This window comes from Pseudopipra pipra, chromosome 19 (genome assembly GCF_036250125.1).
Source record: "Pseudopipra pipra isolate bDixPip1 chromosome 19, bDixPip1.hap1, whole genome shotgun sequence".
NCBI classification, from domain to species: Eukaryota; Metazoa; Chordata; class Aves; order Passeriformes; family Pipridae; genus Pseudopipra; species Pseudopipra pipra.
The window spans coordinates 11,054,575-11,066,966 of NC_087567.1; positions in this window are offsets into that span (position 1 = coordinate 11,054,575).

A 12,392-nucleotide genomic window follows, 5' to 3' on the forward strand; every position below is an offset into this window, starting at 1 on the left:
TGAGTGTGTCATGGGAGACTTGTCCTTTTTTTCCCCCCCTTTTTTTTTAACAAAATGAGGTGCCCCAGGGGAAAGTCAGCAGCTAGAAGCGGCCCCACCTGAGTGTGTCTTGGGAGGAAGCCTACTGCCTCATATTTTTTAAAAGGGAAAAAAAAATTATAATAATAGAGCCGAGCCAAAAATATCAAGCAGCTCCTAGCTGTGAAAAAGCCAGGGAAAGCTGAGTCGCAGCCGGTCAGTGTTGTTCTTCCAAACAAGCTGACCACCCTCCCTTCATAACATTTTATTTATTAAAGCGAAATTGGCCCACTGGAGTAAAATTATGCCATATTCATACGCATATACATATGTATATATAATTAGGTATGCGCGCACACACACGCAGTTATTCATCGCTGCGTTTCTACACAGAAGGTCCCTCTAGATTTTTCAGTGTGCAGACTACTGAATTTGCTAAAGGGGGAGAAATTTAAATGGTGTGGACGGGACGGGGCTATAATTCGGTTATAATTCATTTACAGCTGTTATAATTCAGATATAATTCGTTATAACTCAGCGCAGGCCTCGGGGCGCCTCAGGCCGCACCAGGCCCTGCCGTTGCCGTGGCAACAGGGAGCCTCTCTCCCATTGGTCCGCCACGGCGCAGCCAATCAGCGGCCGCGGTTTGGCCCCCCAGGAAAATGGCGGCGGCGGGAGCGGCCCCCAAGCTCGGGGTTTGCTTTATGGACTTATTTTAGTAACTCCGTCCTTATCCAGCCCTTCAAAGCACCTTCTCCCGGGGAACAGAACCCTGTCAGTTCTGGGATTCTGTGATCCTGTGATGTTAGCAGTTCACACACCAGAAAATCTCCAGGGACCTTCTGGCTGAGCGTTGTATAGAAACACAGCCATAAGTTACTGCATTTACATTTACATCACTACGTTATTACATGAAGGCTCAGATCAGGACCAGCACCTTCTGTTTTCCTCTATTTATTTTTTTTTCCTGTGTGCTCATTCCCGTTTTAAAGTCCCCCCCTATTTACCTGCAGCACAGTCTAGACAGCTAATGAAATAATAAGAGCCCAGCGGGTTTTTACAAGAACGTAGACAAAAAGAGCATCAGAAATAAATATATGAGTAAGAATTGGAAGGTGGATGGCTGGGTACTGAGTGTGCCACAGGCAAGGGTGTCCCGGGATTATGAGGTGCGTTACTGCCATTCCTAAAATCCCCAAGGGAATCACCCCGTTGTTCTAAGGACCGTGTAGGAACAGCAGGTCACATTTATAAAATGTACTTAAAGATGTAGTTGAATCCCAAAGGGATTTTTCCAGACAGTTCATAAAACCAGGTTGTGAGTCACCCCTGGAAGCTATTGGGAGTAAGGCCTGGAATTTATCTAGGTGCTTTTAATAAATCCTGCTCTTTCCATATCGACATGATTAAATGCATAATATGCTTTTTTTAAATGTGACCCAGTGTTTATGCAGTGCCAAGAGCAGCAAGCTGAGCACTAAAATGCTCCGTACTTCTGGAAAATAGTGCCTACTCTGGAGAATCCAAAATATTAATGAGCAGGTAGTGTGCAGTCAGACTGAGACAGAGAAACGAAGCTTTCTCCTCTAAAAACCTCCCAGCAGGGCTTTAATCTTTTAATTTTTAAAGATGCTTTTGTTTAGACTTTAAATTTCAGAAGTTGCCTCTGAACTATCAAGGCCAGATTTTTTCATTCCCTCTGTTCACTGCAGGTAATTCCCTGTCGAGCATCCTGACCAAAACAATCAGGCATTGCTGGATCCCTGTCACCCTCCACACAAGGCATGAAAAAGCAAGGGAGGAATAATCCTCTGGAAAACCCAGTTCTTGCATTCCCCCTTCTCACAGCGGAGACAAACAGGGAATAATCATCCCTGGTGCCGCTGCCTGTTCCTTTCCCTGCTGGTTGCCCATCAGTTTTTCCAGCCCGTGGAGGGGGTTGTCGCGTGGTCCTTCCTCCCGTCTTACTCCCGGCTGTTGTTCCTGGAGCTGCCGGTACTACTGCTTGGCACGGCTCCCCGCTGACTGCGAGCTGGTGGCAGGCAGGGCTCAGCCCTGCCCAGCGCTTTCCCAGGAAGGCCTGGCTTCCTCTCAGAGGAAAACCAGCTCAGCCCCCGGAGCGCGTCTGCCCGTCCATCGGGGAGAAAATAAAAATAAAAATAAAAAGTGATTCAGCTTATTTTTGTCTCCCCGCCGACGTCCCTGGTGAAGCAGGGCTGGTGTGGTTTGATTTGAAACACGGTCCTTGCTTACAGCAGGGATTTTATTTGATTGTTGATTGTTTGTTTATCGTTCCCTTCTATGTGTATGGCTGGGTAAAAAGCCCTTTTGTTTTGAAGCGTCCTGTGAACTGCATCAGGAAGCTCAGGAACTCCTGGTGGACTGAATGAAACACAGTCAATGATAATAAAATTATAGAAGGTTGGAGCCAGGAGGAAACTAAGTAGATGCTGTAGTTGGACTTCCCACACTAAACCTGCACTTGGATGTTTGCTGGCGTGTTCTTAAACGTTTTTAACACCTCCAGGGAGCTTCCATAACATTGTGAGATGGATCTTCTGAATGTTCCACCTTTGTGACACTGAGAAGCTCTTGACTTACTTGGCAGAATTGAACATGGAAGAAATTTAAATTGCTCTGAAGTGCCCTCCTCTAACTGAAATAGGTTAGAACTAAACATGTGTTGTTAGAACAGGAAGATATTTGGAATTTGGAGTGAGTTAGGGGGTTTTTTTCTGAGGTGTTTTCTGGTTTATTTGGGAACTTTAAATTGATGACTTTAATGGTGGAACGGGTGTATTGGGTTTATACTCCATTTATACTGCATTCCTGGAGGATAACTGAGGATCAGGAATCAAGTACATCATGAAAACAGTCAGGCAATAGCATGTGATGGAATCCTGGGTGACAGCATTACTCCTTACACATTTCAGAAGTGGTTGCAGAGGGAGAATTCAGGCCCAAAATAAAGTCTTCCTTACCTGAGCTGAACATTTTTCCCTCTCAGATGAAAGTTATTGTATCAAATTCAGTTGAGACGCCATGGATAAGCCATGAGTGGCTGGGAGAGGAAATCCCAGTTTATCTGACTCACCATTTTTGTGCAAATATTAACTTTGGCTGGTACACATTTCTCCTGATATCTCTTTTCCAGATCTGAGTCTCAGAGTACATTGTCTTGGCTATATTGAACTGTAACCTTTGGTTACTTGAATAACTTTCATTTTTAACAGTTTTATCTATTTATTGTATCTGAAAGGTAAAGAAAATGCAATTTTCCCCATGACTCTGCTTCTGGTGATGCAGTATTAAATTCTGCACCAGTGGAAAACTTAGATTTAATGGTGGCAAAAAGCACAATGCAGAGGATTTAGTTTTCTTTGCTAAAAGTGGTGGAAAACCCTCGAAGATGGCAATCCCAACTTCCCAGGATCTACCTGCACTTTTATCCCCCACACTCTCTGGTTTATTTTGTCCTTGGAAGAAGAAACATTGGTGGACACTGGAGTCGACCTTTAATTTTGAAAAATGTTCATATTCTCTGTCAAAACACTCTTCATGGAGCAAACAGATTGTTGTTTCTATTCAGAATTATCACAGGTGATGAAGAGAGAGGAAGTTAAATTAATTCAATTAAAGTGATTCAGATGTCCATGTGTTGCTTGTGCTTCATTCCTACAAACCAGGGGAGTCAACATAGAGGAAAAGAGGAATGCAGAGCTGGAATCCACACTCACAGCTGTGGCTTGGGGATGCTCAAAATAGCCAACATGTTCTTCCCCTGTTCTGTAATTCCTTTACAGAATGGGTAAAATAAACTGTTGATAAGAACTGTTGCTCCGAGCCAGGCTGGAAAGGAACTGGGAAAGGCTCCATGAGCAGCATTAAGTGAGCAAGGCAGAATTTCCAGGGCATCATCTGGTAGCTCTGCCTTGTTTTGCTGCTTTGCTTAACATTGCCATGTTTTGTTTTGTTTAATTTTGGGTCCTTATTTCATCTTATTTTTTGACTTCTGGACTGTTGCAACTTCCCCAAGTAAGTCCCTTTGCACTTATCTTATCTGGGTTTCCTAATTTCCACTATTAGGTGATGTCTGACACCTTCTTTGCTCAGATCTGGCTGTCTGGACACACAGTGAGTCACTCACTCTCCCCCCATATCTTCCCACCTCCCCTCACCCCCACAAGGAGGGGGGACTGTTTTCCTCAGGTTATCATGGTCCATTGGAATGAAGGGCACACCACACACATGAGTGGTTCAGATGAAAATCTCACTGCTGAAAGGTGTTCTGTTAATTCTTGTGGAGGGAATAAAGACAGAGGATGTAGCTTTGGACAAGGGGAATGGGCAGGAGATGCTTTCAGCTTGCTGGAAGAGTGGATCTGTAACAAAAATGAGCTCTAGAATGCAAGTCACTGCCTCCAGAATGAGGAATGACTCCAAATATTAAGCAAAGGTCTGTGAGAGGAGGGAGGACAGCAATGCTGTGATTTCATCCATATTTATCTGCTCTGACAATTGTTTTCTCAGCCCTGAGGTCTTGGACACTCAACTTCCTCTTCACTTTCTGGTCTCCAGCATCTCAGAAAAGCCCAGAGATCTGCCCTGGGCCGAGGTGCCGGATTAAACCTGGGATTAAAGCCTGGGATTGCTCAACAGTAGCTTTGATACACCCAGAGCTGGTCCCATCCACAGCCTGGGGCTTGGAACTGCATTCCCTGGAATGTGCTGCAAGGATAGTTTGGGGGGCTGAGTTGGGGAGAAAAGGGAGGCTGACAAAGGCCAGCACTAAAAGCATAACGCACAAAGAGCTGCCGTGAGTCCTTGCTGGTGGATTTATGTTGGATTTGAAGAAGCACCTGGTATGGGAGTAACAACTCCCAGGTTCCTCACTGAGTCTTGCAGAGGGAACAATTAAAATATAATTTGTTTATTATGAGAAGGACAATTAAGAATGAATTGATGGATGAGTTGCTGCTGTATTTGGGAGCCCCAGGGATCCTGTTCTGAAGTGCCTCTTAACACTTCCCACTTAGTTGTTAGATCTGAAGTAAAAACTGTTAATGCATTAAAATGTACTTGGCCTCAGTGTATTTTCCAAGTAATTTCCATTTTATTTATTAAGCAAAAAGAAATTAATGCTGTCAATATTCACAATTTCAGCCTTTGAAAACATTTTTACTGTGGTATCAAGGGTGACAAAAACATCTTCCGGAGCAAGAGGAAGAGCAAGAGAATGATGGAAGCCTTTAGTTCCCATAAATTTAATTCCTATAAAGTCTGGACACCCTGGGTGGATGCCTTGGCTCAAAAATGACCTCCTGGCTCCCCCTTTTAGTCTTGGTTTTTAGTTGGAGCCAGGAGAAGGATCCCAGCATTTGCCAGGTGAATGAGAGCTGTACCCTGGCACGAGGCCTGCAGACCCATTACTGGTTTGTAGATTAAAATAAGGACAGGGAAAGGGGTGGAGAGGGAAAGAGAAAGGGAATAGCAAAACACTTTGTTCTAATTCAGGTGCAGAAGTTAATCTGGGTGTCCCCACAGCCCGTCTGCCACGTACAGGGTGGAGGAGGACCAGCCTCCTTTTCCCCGGGTGTTATATTCTCTAATTGCCCCTGTGCCAGCCTCCAGGAACAATTGCAGGCTGCTGCCAAGCTCTGTGCCTGCTCAGGCATCATTCCCGGGGGGAAGCTCCGGGAATGGCTTGGCTGCCCTGGGAGCAGTCAGCACTTCCAGCCCGGGAGCAGCTCCTCGAGGAGTGTGGGCTGGTGGTTCCAGGGAAGGGTGGGGACAGGATTTTTGGCTTCTGGTTGTGGTGTTGTGACTGAACTGCTGCAGCTTTGGCCCCAACATTTGATCTCTGGCTCCGTTCCCTCAGCCTGAAACCAGGGAGGATCCTGATGTGACCATGAGGAGCTTCTGAACGGGGGGATTTCGGGGCCTGGTTCCAAAGCTGGACCGAGCAGAAGTTCTTACACCAAATTTCACTGTCTGCTCCATCCCAGTTTTGAATGAACCACTTCTTTTTGTGGACTTTTAAGTCTAGTGGACTTCCCAGTGAGGGCCAGATTTCACAGAATCATGGAATCGTGGAATTATTTGGGTTAGGAGGGACCTTAAAGCTTATTATCATGCCATGGGCAGGGACACCTTCCACTAGCCCAGGTTGCTCCAAGCCCCATCCAACCAGGCCTTGAACACTTCCAGGGATGGAGCAGCCACCTCCTTTTATATTCTTATACATCCACATTTCCTCTTATATTAGGGAATAATTTCTGTTACTAAGCCCCTTAATTCTCAGGTTTACTGGGACACAATGAGGAAGACATTTGGTCACATGTAATGACAAAGATATTGTTCTGCTCTCTATTGAAGGCAAAACCCTGAAATTGAATATTTATTTACATTTTCAAACAACAACAAAAACTCAAACAAAAACTGACCAAACAAAAAAACCCCAACAAACAAACTTAACAGGGCTTGGAAATCCCTCCACACAAATTCATTTCTAACAGGTTTGTTGCTGCCATTTTATTGTTCATTTTTTTGTCCCTGTCAGAATGATTTCCATCACTATTTTAGAAATGATTTTTTTCTGGAAAGGAAATTCCATTTTCAGACAGGTTTTGTACTAATCAGTTGAAACGAACTGGGAAGACAAGATAAGCAGAGAGAGCAGGGTAGGAGTTAGAAAATATGCTTGGCTGGGAAAGATTAGTTCACCTGTATGACAAAAATTATCCTTTGGCTCAGGCAGAACCCTTTTCCTGTGAATTGAGTTGGTTTCTAATTGATTACACGCCGAGGTGACTCAGATGGCTGACAGGCAATGCTGGTACGTTTTTAAACTCTGTTATTGAAGAGATCCCCCTCTCAAACTCAGCAGTTTTAAGCTGCCGTGTTTCCCATTATCGTGGCAATCGGTTCCCCGGAGTTCTGTCTGACCTGGAGATCTGAGTTCAGGCCTCTGAAGGATTTATGTGCTTAGGAACCATTAGCAAATACTGAAGTATGGTCCAGTTCCATCTCCTGAAGTGGCTGAGACCCTCAAAGCCCCAGGGAAGGGATGGTGCATGTTCTCCTTCTTTTGGTCCCATCATTATTTCGCTTAGATGATCTTTTCCTAAAATGCAGCAAATTTCACTTTGAGGCCCAATATATCCTGTAATTTTCTGACTGGCCATATGCAATGTCTCATGAGAAATATGCCATCATAAAACCCGCCTGAAGTTCTCTAAAATATCTATATTCTGATATTGCTGAAGCCTATTGGAGAAACCCTCTCTCAGGGCTGCCTTGTATTTATTTGCCATTGTTTATGCTGAGTAAACTCCTTGGAGACAAGGAGCAGATTCCTCAGAGAACTTGTGGTCGGATCAATTTGTGGAGCTGTTTCCATGTTTTCTGATGCAATCCAGTGTAACAATGTTGTATCCCAGTAAACATGGAAATGGAGCAAGGAAAACATTTCTCAATCGACTTCCTAAAAATACTGCTCTGGGTGGGGAGGGGCTCGAGTTTTATTCCAGGAGCTCGTTCAAGCCCTCCTCAGTTTCCACAATGTCTCAGATTTTACTTGGTCTTATATTTCATGTACTTATAGATTGGGAAACAGAGCATTCCATGGGCCAAATGCCCACGAGCCTGACATGCAATAACCATTATGGAGTCAAATGTGCATATTGCTGGGTGGAAAGGTGCCAGCCAGGGCTGGAAGCAAACTTGGCAAAGTAGGCAGATCCTCAAGGGTGATCCTGGGAGGGGCTCCCTCCAATTCCCTTCTCTGGCTTGGTGTTTGAATATTCTGGTGCTTTGTTCTGTAGGGGGATAAAGGGTGATGTCTTTAATGTGTTAGTTTGGTATTCTGGGATTTGGGGGTTTTTGCTTTGTTTTAATTGTCTTCCTCCCCCTCCTTGCCCGAGGACTCCTCAGTTGGAACTTGATGAAAATACAACTCCTTACTGAGCTCCTGGAGAAGAGGGAGGGAATGACAGGGTACCAAAATCACTGGGTGAGGAGCAGCAGTTAGATGGGGTTGTAAAACTCATTCCTGTACCTGTGTCCATCTTCTCACATGACACCAGATTTAAAGATTTACCCTGTTTAAGACCCTATTTTTCAATATGTTGTTCATACAATGACATTCAGAGAAGGAGACAGGCATATCCATTCCCTATTCAATATATTACTTAACATTTCTATATTCAATATATCCCTTATCCTGTTATCCCAGTAGCATAGTGCACTCATGGATTGGCCATTTCTAAGGAGTGTTTTATCCCAGGACTGTTGCAGTGGGACAGGGTGAGGAATTGCCTGTGCTGGTGGAAATGGGGTGAGGGGGACGGGGCTCAGGGCTGTGTCAGGGGGACAGAGCTGTGTCTCCAGAGGAGCTGTGCCTCAGCTGTCCCTGCAGGAGGCACCTTGCCGTGGAAAACCAGATCCCAGCACCACATGGAACCTCCCACCCTGCTCAGAGCTTGGTGCAGGCACAGATTTCCACACCGTGTTTGCATCTGTTTTCTGATCCCGCTGCTTTTGTTCCTGTTTTCAGGACACTCGGTGGAGCACATGGAGATAAAGCCCCCGTTCCTCATCCTGGGGCTGTGCATTCCCAGCCACAGGAGTCCCTGCAGCCCTTTCCCAGCCCCTTCCCAGAGGGAAGTGTTTTGGGCAATGCCATCTGGGAGTGATGCAGCTGATGCAGCTTTGCCCGGGGTCCTTCTGTGCAGTGACATTAAATGTGAGTGGTTTTCTAGACACAGAGATTGTTCCATGGTGGAGAGAGTCCCCCTGCTCCTTTCCTCTCCACCAGTCTCTAGGGCAGCTAAAAATAGCCCCGAGCATCTGAAAATGTGCCTTAATCTTCTGCCAGGGAAGGAGATGAGGTCACAGGACTGGGAAGGCACTTGTTTGCTGCCGGGGGGATGGTGGACTTGGCACCTCAGATAGAACCAAGTGCTGCTGTGGGTGAAGAAAGGTGGGGAAACAGCCCAGAATGGCCTTTTTCCAGTGGTTTTCGTCTCAGATAAAATGCTGTAGGTTAAGAAATTGGGGCTTCTTCCACCTGGTGGGCCTGCTTTGGCTCAAGTTCATTCCCTTTGGTTTTGTAAAATGTGTTTTCTTCGTTGGCATTTGGCAGATGGACCTCAGACCTTGGCCCTGCCTTGTTCCTGGAGAAATGCTGGAAGTGCAGCCAGGGTAGGAAAAGTGGCTAAAGGACAGTTAAATCTTCAGAAGTCCTAGTTCCTGGAAGCAGCCTGGATCCAGGCTGTAGGTGCTCATAAGAGTTAATGAAAAAGGTATTAAATATCCTTCTCCCACCCCGACAGAGATTGCCTGGGATAAGTATTCCCTGAATTCTCATTTCCTGCTCCCACAGTCACTCAGGCGTGAAACACTTGGCCCCAAATTTGCAGCCCAATAGGAGCAGTTCTACTGCAGGTCTGTTATTTGCATAATTGGGTGCTAAGGAAAACAAAGCTTACAAATTGCTGATAATTGCAACGTGTCAATTATATGGGGGTAGGTCAGAGGTGGAATAGAAGGGTGAAGTCTCCAGGTGTGCTGAGGTCAAAAGCAAGTTGTTATTGAGGGAAAGCTTGTTAGGGGTTATGGCTATCAGAGGAACTCCTGGGAAAGCTGTGTTGTTAAATAACATGTTGCTGCAATGTTCCAGGAGAGGGACCACTGCCAGTGGGAGTTATTGGGTAGTTCTTCATGTGTTCCTTGAGGGGGGGTGAAAAAAGGGCTCCAAGAGGAGCTGTGAACACTCTTGTTGTAGAGCAAGGGGTACAAGACAACTGCACAGGAGGACTGTGCCACAAAACTGTTATAGAATAGAATGGAGGTCCCAAAATCTTTTCTGTGTCCGGACAAAGTAAAAGTTGTTGCCCAGAAAAATCCACGTGGCACTTCAGATGGCTGGGAAGAGACATCTCTGTTGGCTGAGGTAAGCCTGGAGCACCTGAGAGTCAGAAGGGAAGGAACTGGCTCTGGTGATCCAAAGCCCACTACACTTACCTGGCTTCTCCCTGCTGATGTTTCAAAGTTCCCTGACATTTAGGAAAATGGGAAAAAAAAAAAAAGTGGAGAGCCTGAGGAATTGCAGCTCTTTTTCAAATGGCCTTGGTTTTAACCTCCACACTGTGTTGCCTCAGAATCCTCTCAAGAACTTCCCCTGTAAGTGCAGAAGAGCCCCCCGAGGTGCCAGGGAGGTTGAAGGTGTCTGTGCTCCCTCAGCTCCCCGGGGCTGGGTCAGGGAAACACGGGGGCAGAGGGAGGGCTTTGCTGGGACATGACTTGTGTCATTCTCTCAGGGATTCTCTTTCTCTTCACTTGCTTTCCTGTCTTTAACCAAACAGCAGCCAAGGCAGGAGAGGAACTGTCTGACAAAGGTTTCTTTGACACGAGGGGATGATTTTTGCTAGAAAGCACTTCCTTCTCTGCTGAAGGCTTTGAAGTGTCGTCTTTGTTCTTTCAGGCTTGTTATTTTTTTCTCTTTAAAACTGATAGACAAAATACTTGAAAGTCATCTTTTAATACGGGCAGGATAACAGGAGCAGCAACAGAAACCCTTCATTTGAAAAGGTGTCATCGTGCTCAAGTGATGGATTTGAAATATCATTTCTAATCCTTGTTAAGAAAACAGTGCCTTAAATAATTGAAAACTGCTGGTTGCATTTTAAAACATGTATAATTTACTCTTCAGGCTGTCTCCTCCCTTCAGTGTGTAGCTCAGGGTGCCCTGTCTCTGCTGACTCTGATCTTTGTATCTCTTTCATGTGGCTTGGCTGTACTATCTGCAGAAGGGATTAATGGAAATGAACTCCCTGTAAAGTACAGTGAATCAGCATCCAAAGGTGCCACTGGAAGGCAAGGGATCATAAATGAAGTCTGGTTTTTAGTATCTGAGCAGTCTGGTAGATTTTGGGTTCCTAAAACCTGAAATTCTAAGTTATTTCTGTCTTTGCTCCAGGTCCCCAGTGTTGTTAATCCCTGGTGTGGAGCCCTGGTCCTCCTCTGCTGAGGAAATGGAAGTGTCACTGTTGACTCCCTTGGTGGCAGGGCCAGATCTGCTCCACACACTGCAGGATCAGGTCCTGAGACAAGTCCTTGAGGCTGCAGGTGAGGAGAGAGACACGTGATAATCCTGCCAGCAATGGAGTTACTGTTGTGAATAATTCCAGCCCAGTCAGACCACAGAGATCAGCAAACCACCAGAGACACTTCCTGTGGTTTGACACTGTAATCCTGCAGTGAAACATGGCTCTGTTAACTCTTCAGTCACTCACTTGCCTAGAGAAAGTTTTCAAGTCCATGGTCCCCAGGTTGTTATTATCCACCAAAGAGGGCTTCCCTGGCATGGATTGGGCAGTGAAAGCTTCTTGGCACAGAAGGATGGATGATTTCAGCAGTGCAACTCCTTACTTAGTGAACAGATGAAAAGATTTTTGGTACACTCCCCAGTGCCTGTGCTCAAAGCACAGCAAAGCTCTGAGCTGGGGGAGGTCATGGGGCTTTTTATCCCCCACCCCACAAATCAGTAGCTCTCCTGCATGTATGGGAATGATTGTGTGTCCAGGAATGATTGTCTGGGGTTTTTCCCTCTTTGCTCTAACGAGGCAGTCGAGGGAAACCTGGAGAGAAGCTCAGAGCTGAGCAGCAGCAGGACGGGTTTGTGTGGAGCACATTCCAACCCCTGGGTCTGGGAATGCGAGGAAAATAAGAGCCAGAAAATACCACAAATGTGGCACCACAGAATCACAGGATGAGTTGAGTGGGAAGGGACCTTAAAACCCACCCAGTGCCACCCCCTGCCATGGGCAGGGACACCTTCCACTGTCCCAGGTTGCTCCAAGCCCCATCCAACCTGGCCTTGGACACTTCCAGGGCTGGGAGTCCACCTCCATCCAGGGATGCTGATTTCTGTATCATCAGGATTTCCTATCATTGCAAACCCCCACAGTCTGTAGGGCTCTTTCTGCCACAAGTCTGCTCATCCAGCCTCTTCTGCATCAGGGTTTCTTTCCCTTTGGCAAACCCATCCCAGCAGCAGGCTGGGCTCTGGGTGTTGTTTTTCCCAGGATCCCTGGCAGCATCCCCCCAGTGTCTGACACTTGCACTCCCCAGCACATGGAACAGCTCCAGGCCAAACCCCTGCCAGGGCCCAGCAGCCTCCCTGGGATGGGCTGAGCTGCACTGGCCATTCCAGGGACCTGGACTGGCCTCAGGGTTCATTCTGCAGTGATCCAGCACTGGAGATCCAGCTGTGATCCAGTGATCCAGCCCTGCTGCCCAAGCTCAGGAGCATCAAACCTGAGCTGACAGACCCTGTGAAGTGACAAGGGAGCTGAAATCAGGGCAGTTGTCAC